This window comes from Dromaius novaehollandiae, chromosome Z (genome assembly GCF_036370855.1).
Source record: "Dromaius novaehollandiae isolate bDroNov1 chromosome Z, bDroNov1.hap1, whole genome shotgun sequence".
NCBI lineage: Eukaryota > Metazoa > Chordata > Aves > Casuariiformes > Dromaiidae > Dromaius > Dromaius novaehollandiae.
In genome coordinates this window covers 78,397,891-78,411,297 of record NC_088132.1, presented here as the reverse complement: position 1 = coordinate 78,411,297, position 13,407 = coordinate 78,397,891, and positions in this window count along the sequence as shown.

The following is a 13,407-nucleotide window of genomic DNA, read 5'->3' as shown; positions in this document are numbered from 1 at the left end:
TTACTCGTCTTCCTCCTTCCTACTCCTCTTGCTTGGAGGCATCATTTTTCCCGCTCTTGATGTGCTTATTCTCTTATTTGGTTATAAATTGCTTCTCCATTTTTCTGAACCGGGTTGTATATTTTTTTAGCACATAAAATTAATTGAATTTATAAAGAAAAAGACTTTTTTTTTTAACCTAACCTGAACTTTTGCCTGAGAAAGGACTGAAGAACAAGTTATTTCTTTTTTTGCCTCTGCCTTTTGTTTGGAGAACTGAAAAGTTGCTTCGACTATAAAACATGCTTATGTTCTTGTCCCAGTTTGGCCAAGATGCAAGATTTCTTGGTTCTTCCAGGAGAACAAACACTTACCACTACTCTAAGCTTGCCAAAACCACCAATTAGAAGGAATTCTGAAATGGGCTGTATTAATAAGATCCCTTGCCTGATATTTTTGACCAAAATGGTTCCAATATGTCTGAATATCATGTCAGACAGGCTTACAAGTCTGTAATTAATGCTGAACTTCATTTTTCATGAAAATCAGGCATTCAACTTCCTTGCAAGCACATGATGTGCAAGAAGGTTCAAACTGCAAGGTTCAAAGGTGATGTTTGAAAGCATCTGAGACAAGGTTACATCTGAGGTAAGGCTTGGACCCAGACTAGGCTGGGAGCTCTGCTAACCTCCTTTTGCTTCGTGGTACTGAAGAAGAAGAACGTAGTTACAGCAAAGCCATTTTTAGACCTTTTTTTTCTCTCTCCCATCAGTGACAGAGGCTCTGGTGCATATGCCATCAGTTAAACAAGAGAATGAGGCGAGGGACTTTTTAGATTGAAATGCAGTATCAAGGCAAACAACGTTGTAAAGCCTTCTTTAAAGTGGGAACCAGTGTGTGAGGACAGAAGAGACAACGGCTCACCTCCTACTTTGAGGGGCTGTGAAGGCTGCTGACTCCTGTAGCTGTGCTGAACGCAGTCTGACTCGCTGAAGCACTGATTGTTACTGAGGAAGCTTCCAGGACTGATAATGAAGAATTGTTCTTTTTAATGGCATTGGCTTAAACCAAAGGCTGCAATGCCAACAGTGTTGAGTTACTAGTGCCAGCCACTGAAGTGAAGTGCTTTTGCATGGTTTCTCCCCAGCAAAGGGTTAAACTGAAATGTAGCTGTGCACAGGAGGATCTTTTGTGCTTAATGACTATGTTCCATCAGTGGTTAAGGGCAAAAGTAGGGAGAGAAAATCTCAGTTCCTTTCCAATTTTATGACAAAACTCATTTTATTCTTACACCTGCTAGCTTTCCCCCCTACCAGGTCTCCAATCCCTAGGCAGAGTGATAGCAGTGCTCATAAATGCCTCTTAAAATAAAAATTTCTGTTCCATTAAACATATGAAAAATATGTTGCATTGAATACAGTTGGTTTGGGAAATCTGTTTTTATCCATTCTAACCAATCGTCCATACTAACTGCAGCTGCCACAAGTGGCATGGAATCTATTTTCTACTGCAAGGTTTAGGAACAGTGATTTTCATCCAGAACACGCAGACTAGTGATGTCCAACATGCTGCTCCTAGGTCAGTGACAGCCACATGGTAAACTTAGTGTCTTTCTTGGTAAGCCTCCTCTTAACCGAAATATTGCTTTAGGTTGTCAAGACTGCAGGAACCTGGCCAACTTTTGAGAGTGGTTACAAAGAATCACAGCATATTTGGGGAGATAGCTGACAGAAGTACCAGGCCTGAAAGATCCTAGCAGCTGACAGGAGACCTCCTTGGAGATAGCACCCTTTGATGTCTGTAGCTGTGTCTCTGGGCCAAGGTTGGCAAACTGCATTTTGGTAGTCCAGTCTGCAACTGGGAAGGGTGGCTTTCTGAGTTACTCTAATCTCACTTAAATGCCCTTTCTTTTTGGTTATCTTACTAAATCCTTTAAATATTTTGAGTCACTTTGGAAATCAGGTGTAATATTAGTTTTCCTTCAGACATTGAAATTGTCAGTGATTAAACAACTCAAGCACTTCACAAACACAAAGCTGCCTTAACATACCAGTGTCAGTGAAGCTGCCAAACATTTTTTCGATTTCAAAATTTGGTACAGTTCAATATTTGCAAAGTGCCTTGAAGACAAGAAGAGTTCTAGGTTTCCGTAACAGATGTGTGCACTGTTTGTGCAAATCTAATGAAGAGCTCCAGTTCCTGGTAAATTATCAATTTGAGTTCTGGGCAACATTTGGCTAATCTTTGCAAACAGAGTGCTGCAGATTTGCTGTGTTTTGTCAGAACAGCGAGGATCAACAGAGAACGAGCTACGGTGCATGTTTCTCAAACAGTCAGTCTGACGAGTGACATCTTAGACTCTATCATTTACTATTTTTAAATAATAATGAAATGTGAATGTCAGTGCAAGCTGATCCTCATGGTGACATTGAAAATGCTTTCAGAATTGCCATTCCTCTTGAGAAAACATTTCCATTTCAGTCAAAGTATTTCCAATATACAGGATACCCTGAGCTGCTGGGGACCCCTTACCTCCCATTGACTAGGAAGGAACATGAAAGTTCAAGCAGTTCTCAGGTGTGGTCCAAAGCCACTGAGCTCCATCTGGGTGAAAAGGAATGAGAATTATCCTTCTGCCTTTTTATTAAAAAAGTAAAAAAAAAAAATTCCCAATTCTTACACTTTTAAAATCCAGATCAGGAGTCTGTCGCTGGTTAGCACTCAGCCCTACCTCCTATAGATTGCTGGGTGAACAGGTTGCTGGATTAGGCTGAGATTGGGCTGAAAAAATGTTGAAAGTGCATTCAGTAACGAGTCTAACCATTCACAAATTCTTTAGTAAAACCCATATGGACATTTTCAACTGCATCCCTGATAGTCTTCTCAAAGAAAACAAGACCCTGCCATGTTTGCTTCCTCAGCACTTTGGCAGTCACTTCTGGCACCTCAATAACTAACATGACTTTTTCCTCAGTCACATGCATTTTTGATAGCTACATCTGCAAATGTAGATACACTCAGGGTTTGGTCATCTTATTTTAGTTATGGGAATCATAAACTACAGAATGCCCTCCTCAAATCAGCCATTTTTACAATTCCAGGCTTAAGAAAGTTTCTGTTCATAAATAAGAAATGATGCAATTTCAGGCAGTTACAGCTGACATACTGCTACATCCATCATCACATGCTTCACTGTGCAAGAGTTAGGAGGGCAAGAATCAAAGGAAGTTAGCCACTGGGAGCTTCAAAACCATCCAAGGGGAGGTGCTTCTTAATATAATATGCATTTAATCTGTAGAACTCCGAGGGTATTATGGATGCTAAAAGTATACCTGGTTCCAAAAAAATACTGAAACATTTCTAGAAGAAAAATCCAACAAGTATTAATAAGTGTAAACTCAATAGCCAATTGCTGGAGGCTAGTGAAGTACTTTAGGAATTATCACTATATGCTTTCTCTATTTCTTTATTTTTTCCCAGGCATCTGCTATTATCCAATGTCATCCTGTTATCCTATCCTATTATCCTATATCATCTGATACTGTGCTAGATGGATTCTTAATCTGATCCAGGACAGCCACTTGCATGTTTGTGCTGTCTGAATGTATGTATGTGTAAAGTCAATTCGGTATTAGCTTCTGGTGCAGGGAAAATCTCAAACCAGAGGTGTCAGAGAAGGATAACAGTAAAGTAAAACAAAATTAATAGATTTTGATACAATAAATATATTTATTTTTCCTCAAAGGTTGGTGGGCCTCTCCTCGTCGTTTCTCTTCTCAGAGTACTTTCCATGCCAGCTGCCTCCTTCAGGCTTGTAAAGCTGTTCTGATCTTCCTAGTAAGTTTTCCAGTGTTGGATCTGGGGCAGCAGCAACAGCAGCAGGACTTCGTGGACAACACCTGCATTTTATTGAATGCCTTGGCAGCTCTTAAACAGGACTGGGAAAATGTTTTATTCGAGCTCCGTGAATAGCCCTGAGAAGTTATGCAAAAATCTGGTCTCATCTGAAATATTTTTTTCAGAGCCTGACTTCCATTCCTCCCTGCAAAACCATCCACTTTCTCCTTGCTCTGGGAGGTGTGGCAAAAATATGCTCTTAGCAGCAGCAGATCACACCATCACCTGCACCTGCTCTGCTCCGTTGGCTGGTGTCTTGCGAGGCCGAAGCCAAGGCCATTCCTCGCCCAGCTGCTCTGGGGAGAAGGGGAATAGCGGAGCACGATACCTGCTAACTCCTGGGCACATTGATTCAAGGCCTGGGTCACACAAAGGTAGGGCTGCTGGTTCCCTCTCAGTATGAGTCTGGACAGGGAGGTAGTATAATCACAGTCTAATCTGCTGCGAGTAACCAGTCGGTTTTGGTTTAAAAAGACCAAAAGAAAAAGATTCACTTATCAGAGATTTAGTTGCATCGTTTGGGGGGAAAAAAGGAAAACAAACCTATAACACTGAGTAGCATCTAAACCACTGGGGCTTTGAGGGAAATTAAGAAACAAAACACTGACTTGTACTCAAAATGGCAACCATCCAGTAGACAGCTTCAAAACATCCTTTTCAGTTCTTCAGCATAGACAGAGAAAAGCTGAAAACTAGCTATGGAAAATGCAGCTTTTTCTGTTCTTGCTAGAAAATTTTATCTCATAATATCTTGTCAAACATGCTTTCTGTTTCTGAAAAAGGGGTTAAAGTTTTCTGGTCTCTGTTCAGACACAGAAGTTTATGAAATAGGGGAATCGTAGGAAGGAAAGATGGGAGAGATCTATTAGGTTATTTTGTGCATCCCTTTGCCAAGGCAGGATTGCTCCCTGGAGTATATTCCAGAGTGCTTTGTCTAGTCCAGTTTTAAATGACTCAAGAAACTAGGCTTTCACCACTTCCCTTGGGAGACTATTCTGCAGTCTAATAGACCTCGCTGCTAGGAAAGGCTTTTTTCCCTAACTGTCAGCCTTTTCTTTCCTTAAATTCATCCCATTTGTCCTAGTTATATTCTCTTTGAGTAGCTTAAAATTCCTTTTCCTTCTTAAAGTTGAAATCCTTCCAAAGCTAGACAGTAGTAAGCCTGTTCCTTCCCCATTTAGCCCTATTAAAGGTCACTTAAAACTGGAAAGGCAATTGTGGTGATAGCAGAGAAGTGTCTTCTAATCCTCAAACAGTTAACTGTGTCTTGTGTGACTTTCAGCAAGCTACTTAGACCCTAATTTTATTCCCAAAGCAATGAATAGAGTTTTCCTGTTGATTTTAACTGACGCAAGATGGGTAATGTAAGTTCTAATTTTAACATGAAGTTGACAAGGCGCTAGATGAGTACAAGATATTCCCAGCACAGATCCAACTGGGTCCTCGGTTTCTCTGTCTCTAGTTCCCTGTCTGGAAAAAAACAAAATGAAAGAAAACAAAGAAATAGTTTTATATACTCTTTTTCTATTTTAGTTTCCTCATTACCATTTGACTTTCTGAAAGAGCCTAAAAAGAGAAATGAACACACCATCTCATAGAAGTCTGTGAATGCTTTTTTAAGAACTTCAGAATTCACTGAGATTCATGTGGAAGGAGAAAGTATTATCCTTATTAACCTTTCCTCCTAAGGAATGCCAGCGAAGAAAGAAGCCATGCAGGGAAAACCAGTTTAAATATGCTTTAGGGTGAAATTCATGCACCATGTAATTCCCTTTTAAGCTCTATATTGCTGGTCCTCTGCGCTGGGGTGAATTTTGCCCTAAGGCCTTCTCTATTAGCAGAAGTTACACTGGTTTAACCAAAGTCAGTTCTAAAACATACACATTTAAACCTACGCAAAGCCTTATGTTGACATATTTGCACTTAACAGTTTCAAGTTACCTTATGCTGACTTTAAATGCTTCTTTAAACTGAAAATAAGAATGTCATACAGGGTTTTGCACCGCTTTGAATCTAAGCCTTAAGTTACGTGGGTATGACCCCCTACAGATATTGCCTGAGTTGGCAATTTTGAGAACAGGAAAGATCTCTTATCTCACCTCACCTGAAAGCAAATGTCATATGTGGATTTAATAAAAAGAAGCTTTATGAAAGATTTTATGACCAGAATCTTCACCCTCATCACATTGAGCCTTTCTCTACAGCATTTGTTTTTTGTCCTTTCTAAAAAATGAGCAATGTATCCCATTTCAGGTTTACAAGAAGCTCTTGATTCTCATTTTGGTTACCCTGTGTATATTTGAAGTCATTTCACAGGCTTCAATCACATATATAGAGACCAAAAAACATCCTTAGGTCATTTATTCCATAAATGAAACTACAGTTTTTCCTAGTTTTCTTTTGGTTCCATTTTCTATGGAGTAGTCAAGGATTTATTCAAAATCATGTGATCCCTAAAATAATCATTATTCCCTATATTATGGCTAGTATTATATCCCATGCACTTTCACTTACAGGCATGTCTGTCAAAGGGACCATTTTTCAGCCTCACAGCTCCCATGGCTCTGTCACTTTCTTACTTACAGAGGCCCAAAATGGAAACTATTTTTCTTTTCATTATGAGCTGTCACTTTTTCATCTTGGCACTACGATGATAGACTTCCATTCATCTTCTATATTACCTTTCCTGAAGCCTCTGACACAGACTGACACAATGCAAAATGCAAGAGATCTTGGAGCATACGTTGGCAATTTCTGGGAAAGGCACCTGCTTGTCTTGGTTTGTTGTTTTAAATATATATTGAAAATGCCAAGCTGTATGGTGCATTAGAAATGTTAGCAGGGGATTCTCTGTTTGTTATGATCATTACAAAGGAGCACTCACACCCTGAATAAGAGCAGCTGGATTCAACGTGGGACAGAACATGCTGCTGCCTTCACCTTTTCTAAGGGCAATGGGGAAAAGTTTGCCACAAATCAATGTTGATGTACGGGGATAAAAGGAACATGGTCAGCACGCCTTCATGCAGTGCTGCGCATTGTAAGAACCAAGCCATCGCCACATGGTGAGTCCAGTGGAAACACTAGGAAGTGCCTGCTTAAACTGCGGTGAAGTGACTGAGTTATTTTGAAAAAAGGGATTGACTTCAATCAGCCTTGGAGTAGAAAAATCAGGCACCCATTCACTTTCAGTGAGACTAGTTGAAGCCTGCGGACATTTTTTCTCAGCATTTGCACTGAATTCACCATGATTTCTGAGTAGCTAGTATAAAACACAATATAGGGACCCATATTAATGATGATGATGCTCTAAAATACACATTATCCTCTACATTGTTTTTGCATGACAGCCTTGAAATCTACCCAAATTTTGGGTAGATTTTTTGCTTTGGGTTCTTTGCTGGGTTCTTTTTTTGCTTCCTTCAGTAAAGCCAATGGACAGGCCCCAGAAGAGAGGGAAAGCATGGCTACAACTTTTTATATCCCCAAGATCAGATCCCGGCCTATGAAATCATTCCACCAGGAATCAGACTTAAGGCTGCTCTGCTTGTTCTGGAAGCCAGTGAGCACTCCCTGGGGTGCAAACCTTTTGCGAAGTAGGTCCTGCTTATGAAAAGCTGTATTGTCATCTGGCTTAAACTGGCTACTCAGATGTCTATACTTCCCTTGAAAATTTTCAAAAGGTCCAAAAATGTTAAAAACTAATAACCTAGAGCCAGAATTTAATATACTCATACTTTTCCTCACAGATACTTATCTAACTGTTCTTAAAAATCTCCAGTGATGGAGACTCTACAACTTTACTAGGCAATCTGCAGTAGTGCTTTACTGTCTCTGCTATTAGGAAATTTAATCTTTCTGAAACTTAAGCTCATTATTTCTACTCCATGGGTAAGAAGAACAAAGCTTCCCTTTCCCCTTTGCAACAGCTTTTCATGTACTTGGAGATTGTTATCATGTTCCTCTCAGTCGTCTCCTTTTTTTAAGCTAAACAACTCTAAATCTTTCGATCTTTTCTCATAGGTCATGTTTTCCAGACCTCTGATCATTCTTGTTGCTGTCCCTTGGACTCCCTCCAGTTGGCTTACAGCTTTCTTGAACACAATATTTCAGCACAGAACATAACAACCAAGTAGAGTAGAAGAATGACTTCATGTGTCTTTCAAACTATATTGAGGTCTGATGGTCGCTCTTTTTCATGAGTTTATGAGCACATGATACTGTTACTATGTTCTTAGCTTTTAATGCACTGTAACCTATAGAACCCTTTCTGAAGAGCAGATGATTAACTTGCTGTTCCTCACTAGGCAGTTTTGTTTATTCCTGCCCATGAATACTAATTTGTAGTTGTCTCTGTTGAATTTCAATTTGTCAAGCTGATTCCAAAGATTAGAACCATTGTTAATTCTAGTCTTGTCCCCCAAGGTACTTGAATCCAGCTTTGAATCCCATCCAGCTTTGCATCATTCTCAAATTTATTAGGTATATGCTGTTTGCCATTATCCAAAGCATTCATGAAAATTTAGACCATAACCAAGCAATCTTTAAGTCTCCTTCAGAAACTTACACCCTTTCATTTTGAAAGTGAGCCATTGATAACTATTCCCTTGGTACACTTATCTAGCTGGGTTTATGTCCTTCTTAGGAGACTTTTCCTTAGAAAAAGATTCTCTAGCTTGCTTATAAGAATGCCATGTAAGACAGTGTCAAAAGCTTATTAAAGTCTAGATATATGACATCTACTGTTTCCCTTCTATCTGCAAGGTCTATTACCCAGTCCCACCCACCCCCTGCAACTTAGATTGCTTTGTTACAATTGATTCTTGATAAATCCTTGTTGACTGTTATTCATTAATGAAAGAGTACTATACAACAGATGGAACAATTGGAATAGTTTTTATTTATTTTGTTTTATTTTAATCATGAGTATTTGAATGCTGTAGTGACAAGGAGCTCTAGTTATGAATTCATATTCTTTCCTGTTTGAAAATGTCCAACCATGGGTCTGAGAGGAGGTTCCTGCAGAGCATTAAATCAATAAGAAGTAAACTGAGAGCAGTGTGGTAAAAGTATTTTCTTTTAAGGAAACAGCTTCTGTAAAGTGGTATTTTTGCACTGGCTTTAGAGGAACTCATGCAGATTGTGGTAGCAGATGTCCTTCCTCTATGTTTTTTTTTTTAAAGGTAAAAGCATCAGATTTTCTACAGAAAACAAGGTAGATTTGCAAGAAAGCCAATTAGATATCAACTTTAAAATTTAAGCAGGAATAATTTAAGCAGGACATAAGAATAGCTCAATAATAGCCATTCAGATAATCCAAATATCTCTCCATATAAGTCCATGGCTGGAGGTGGATACTTCCCAGGACACTTAATGTGCAATACTGGGCACATTTCTTGTCTGCCCTAAGCTAAATGCCAAGTCATTTACCTCTTCTATTTGGGTTGGAGAAAACAGATATTCTAGTAACTAAATGCCAGAGAAATTTGATTTTCTGGTATGTCCAAAACTAAATGACACAGACTTTGTTGATTAAACAGGATATCATGTATCAGAAATACAGCAGTCTAGTGGTTAAAATGCTTTCCCCAGACAAAGATGTCCCAGATATTAAGATATCATGAGGGCAAGAATACTTAAATTTCAGAGGGTGTTTGGCCCTTTCGAAGACTTGAACTGAAGCCTTTCATTCATTAAATATTCTGATTAAGATTAATTGCAGACAGTGTGTTGGGCCAGCAAACAAAGTTATGTATAAAAGTTTCTGCCTTTTTCACAAGCCCCTCCTTTGGCTAACAGGTGAATATATTAGCTTAACTGTAATTATATTTTATAAATTACCTACTTTTACTCAGAGTTGCCAGAGCTGATTATTCTGTACTAATCACCACGTAACAAGCCTACACTTTATATAGGTGGGGTTACACATGGATAACTGCATCTGGAAACTGAAGAGTAGAAAAAAAAATTAGGTTGATAAAGGCCAGAAAATATCAGGTACAAATTTGAGCACTATTGGAAGTTTTATTGAATACCCTACATGTAAATGAATAAGAGTAAGTTATGTCTCAGAATATGATAAAGAAATTTGAAGACTCTTGTGATCTTTGAAGGAATGACATTTTTAAGCGAGATTAATTTCACAGTAGAATTGAGAAACTTTGAAGAGAAACATTGGATCCCTGTAACAAAACCTAGGCAAAAATGCACGAGTGGGTGAATGCATTTCAGAGAGTTCATTGAATCTCCAGTGAGAGATCTGATAACAATAGAAATCAAAGACCAAAAACTGAGACAAGAGCCCTGGAGCACTCTGACCTAAATGTAGAAAAAGCCATTAAAATCTATCAAGTTAAAGAGAGTATCTAGACAAAAATTCAAGTTTTGGAGAGAAAACAAGAGAATGACATTAACTGTTATCAATATGTGAAACATGAACAGAAAAGAGCAAAAATTCTGCATAAGAACCTGAAAATGCAGTGAAAATTTGTTAGAAGCATGATGAAGGACTGCATGGATAATAGAAACTAAATAGAGGTAAACTGAGTTCAGCCTTTTGGATGAAGTTGTTATATCTATAGGGATTAAAAGTATTTTGCCTAAGTCCACAAAGACTGAAAATACCTAAAAGGAAGGCAGTGTGTCTGTTGTGCACAGAGAAGGGTAGGAACCTAAGGCTTTGAACAGAAAATGAGCTCCTCTTCATTATAGGGTTTGCAAGTTAATATAGCTACTGAAGAAAATTGGTCACACCAATTTGTTTATCCATGAGTATGGATAAGTGAAATTTATATAAACTCTGAGGAATCATGTCTCCTGGGTGATGGTATATGAACTAGATGTGAAAGCTAAACAATATTTCAGAAAGATAAAATTTTTGATTGCCTTTGGAAATGAGACTGTCTGAGTGGGAAGCACTGCATAGGCAGGAATGAAGGAAGTATCTGAGAGAAGGAAAAGAAGCTAAGGAGGCAGCTGGCATGGGAGTGCAGAGGAGAAGGCAACAGCAGTGACACATACTTCAGTATGTGGAGGATGCCTGCTCTGCAGTTTGAAGTGTAACTGTGGTTTGAATAGGCAGGCTACAGAGGACCGTAGCCAAAGGAGGTTAGTGGTCCAAGAACTTACCCAAATTCTCAGACAGGTTTTGCAACTTGTATTGAAAACTGCCATGAAGACAACCAAGGTCCTTCAAAGCCACTCGGGGATGTGAACTCCAAGCACACACCGCTGGCCAGGATGTATAGATATGTCACACTACCCTATATAATGAGTATTAGCTTATGCTGTTCCAGCTTGTACTTCAGGCTTTGGAAGAGTTTGTCATAAGAAAGAAAAATTTCCCAGCTTTGCCCTTCCAGAAAGAAACTCTCAATTAAATAATTAAATACAGAAAAGTAGGTAGATTGGATACTGACTTCCTGGAGACATAGAACATCTTTGGAAGCATATGTGAAATTCTTCTTTATCTTTCCTTATCGAGTTCACTTTTATTAGAGTTGATTAAATTTTGATTAAATGTGAGTGCTGTACAGCTTCCCTGTATTGTTGCATTAACACATGAACTGACAATTGTACCTACTTTGACATGTACTTTAAAAATCAATTAAAGCATGAAAAAGAAAAGGTAATATAGGCTATTATGAGAAGTTCTTTTTCGGATAGACTGAAAAGTTGCCAAGTTTAAGGAATGATTGAACCATAAATCTTTCTGAGTTTAGTCATTGCCTTCAAACAGAAAAAGATCTTACCTTTCGTGTTTTTGCACCATACCTCCTTAGGACTTGTTTTCTTACATTTTGCAGTACATAAATACAATTTTACAACGCATCTCTTTATTTGACCATCTTCTCCAAATATGATTTTCCAAGCTGCTGAGACATCACTCAGTGATTACTTTCTGCATTTGTTTTCTGGAGTATCTGAGAACTCCCAAATTTCCTTAACTCAGGTTGTTCCCAATAGCTGCTGAGCTCAGTGATGTTCCTGGCAGACCTGGTGCTCTGATTATGCAGGTCAAGAACCTGGATGAATCATTCTACAGCTTCTGTCCATCTGTCTACCCAGGTTTTCTTTTATGAGGGATAGAAAGAGAAGAGCAGTATGTTAAGGTGTGGCTGGGATATACCTTAAGCTGTAAAAAACAAGAAGCACTTGTACGCCACTCAGTCTGTCTCATCATCTATAGGCAAATTATCTTCTTATCTATTTATAAAACATAAAGACATAAAATGTCATTGCTTAAAAATATGAGCTGCAGTTTTGAGCATGTCTATTAAGATTCACATGGTATTTTATGTTTTACATATATATTCCCTGTGAACTGAACTGAAAGCACTGATTTATTTTTTGCTGACCACTGATCCACCATGACAGGACAAAAGCTAATCACTTCTTCCATTCTTGGCTCTCTACAGTCTCAATGAATGACTACTGGCTTTGGTTTTACATGCAATCATCAGATCCAATATCCATAAACCTTTTCATTTGTTCATGCATAGGATAAACAAAAAGTAGCTTGATATAGCCATCAAAAACATGGGTCAGGCTCTGCACGCAGTAGTAAGGAGAGATACAGCCTTGCTGGGTGTGGAAGGCGCCAAAGTGCCAAAATCAACGTTGGTCAGCAGAAGATGGGGATTATTATGGGTCATCTATCTACATTGTTAAATCTGTCCCTACTTTAGGAATTAATAGCAAAGGAAGCCCCCATCCCCTGCCCTTTTTTTTAAGTGAACATCTTTTTTTGTCACTTAGATTCAATGGTTAGGGAAGAACCAAGAACTAGAAGAGTAATTTTCTCACACCATTTTTGACACTTCTATTACTACAGACTTTTTCTGAAATCCACTTAAATCATTTTTCTGTCACTTTGGCAGCATAGATAGGCCCCTGAAGAATGTGGAAGAAGCAACTGGAGAACATTCCTTGAGCAAAGAGTTTCCATGATCATTGGAAACTAGTAAACAGTTACAGACTGCCCTATTGTTAACCCTGTCCCTGGAGAAGGTAAGGGAACATGCCAGGAGCTGATCAAACAGCATAGAACTAGGACAATTCTCCTTTCTCAGGACTTTTGGAGTATGAAAGAGAATAGGCCTAAGTCTAACCTAATGTTTGCCAGCAACTGAGAAATAAAGGTATTCCAGAACAGAGATGGTCAAGCTGATGTGAATTCAGCCCCCATAACCTTCATTTAGTTTTGCCCAGTGGAATTAAGTAATATAATCAGGAATTAAGTAATATAACAGAAAATTGGATGGTTCTTCTCTTTGTAATGAAAAAGTCCTGGTCTCTACTCTGTTATAGCGGCAAAGGTGGAATGCTGTTGGCTGGTGATATGACTGCACTGGTGGAACTACAGTGGTTGGAGCAGTACTGGTAAGGACAAAAGAGCTTAATTCCTTTTCCTCTATGACCAAAGGAAGCTGTAAAATAATAATACATGTGAAAGTGGAACTTGTTTTCTTTTAAGACACGAAGGAAGGAGGTGGGGGAAGGACTCCTCTAGTGAACCACAGGCCCAAGAGG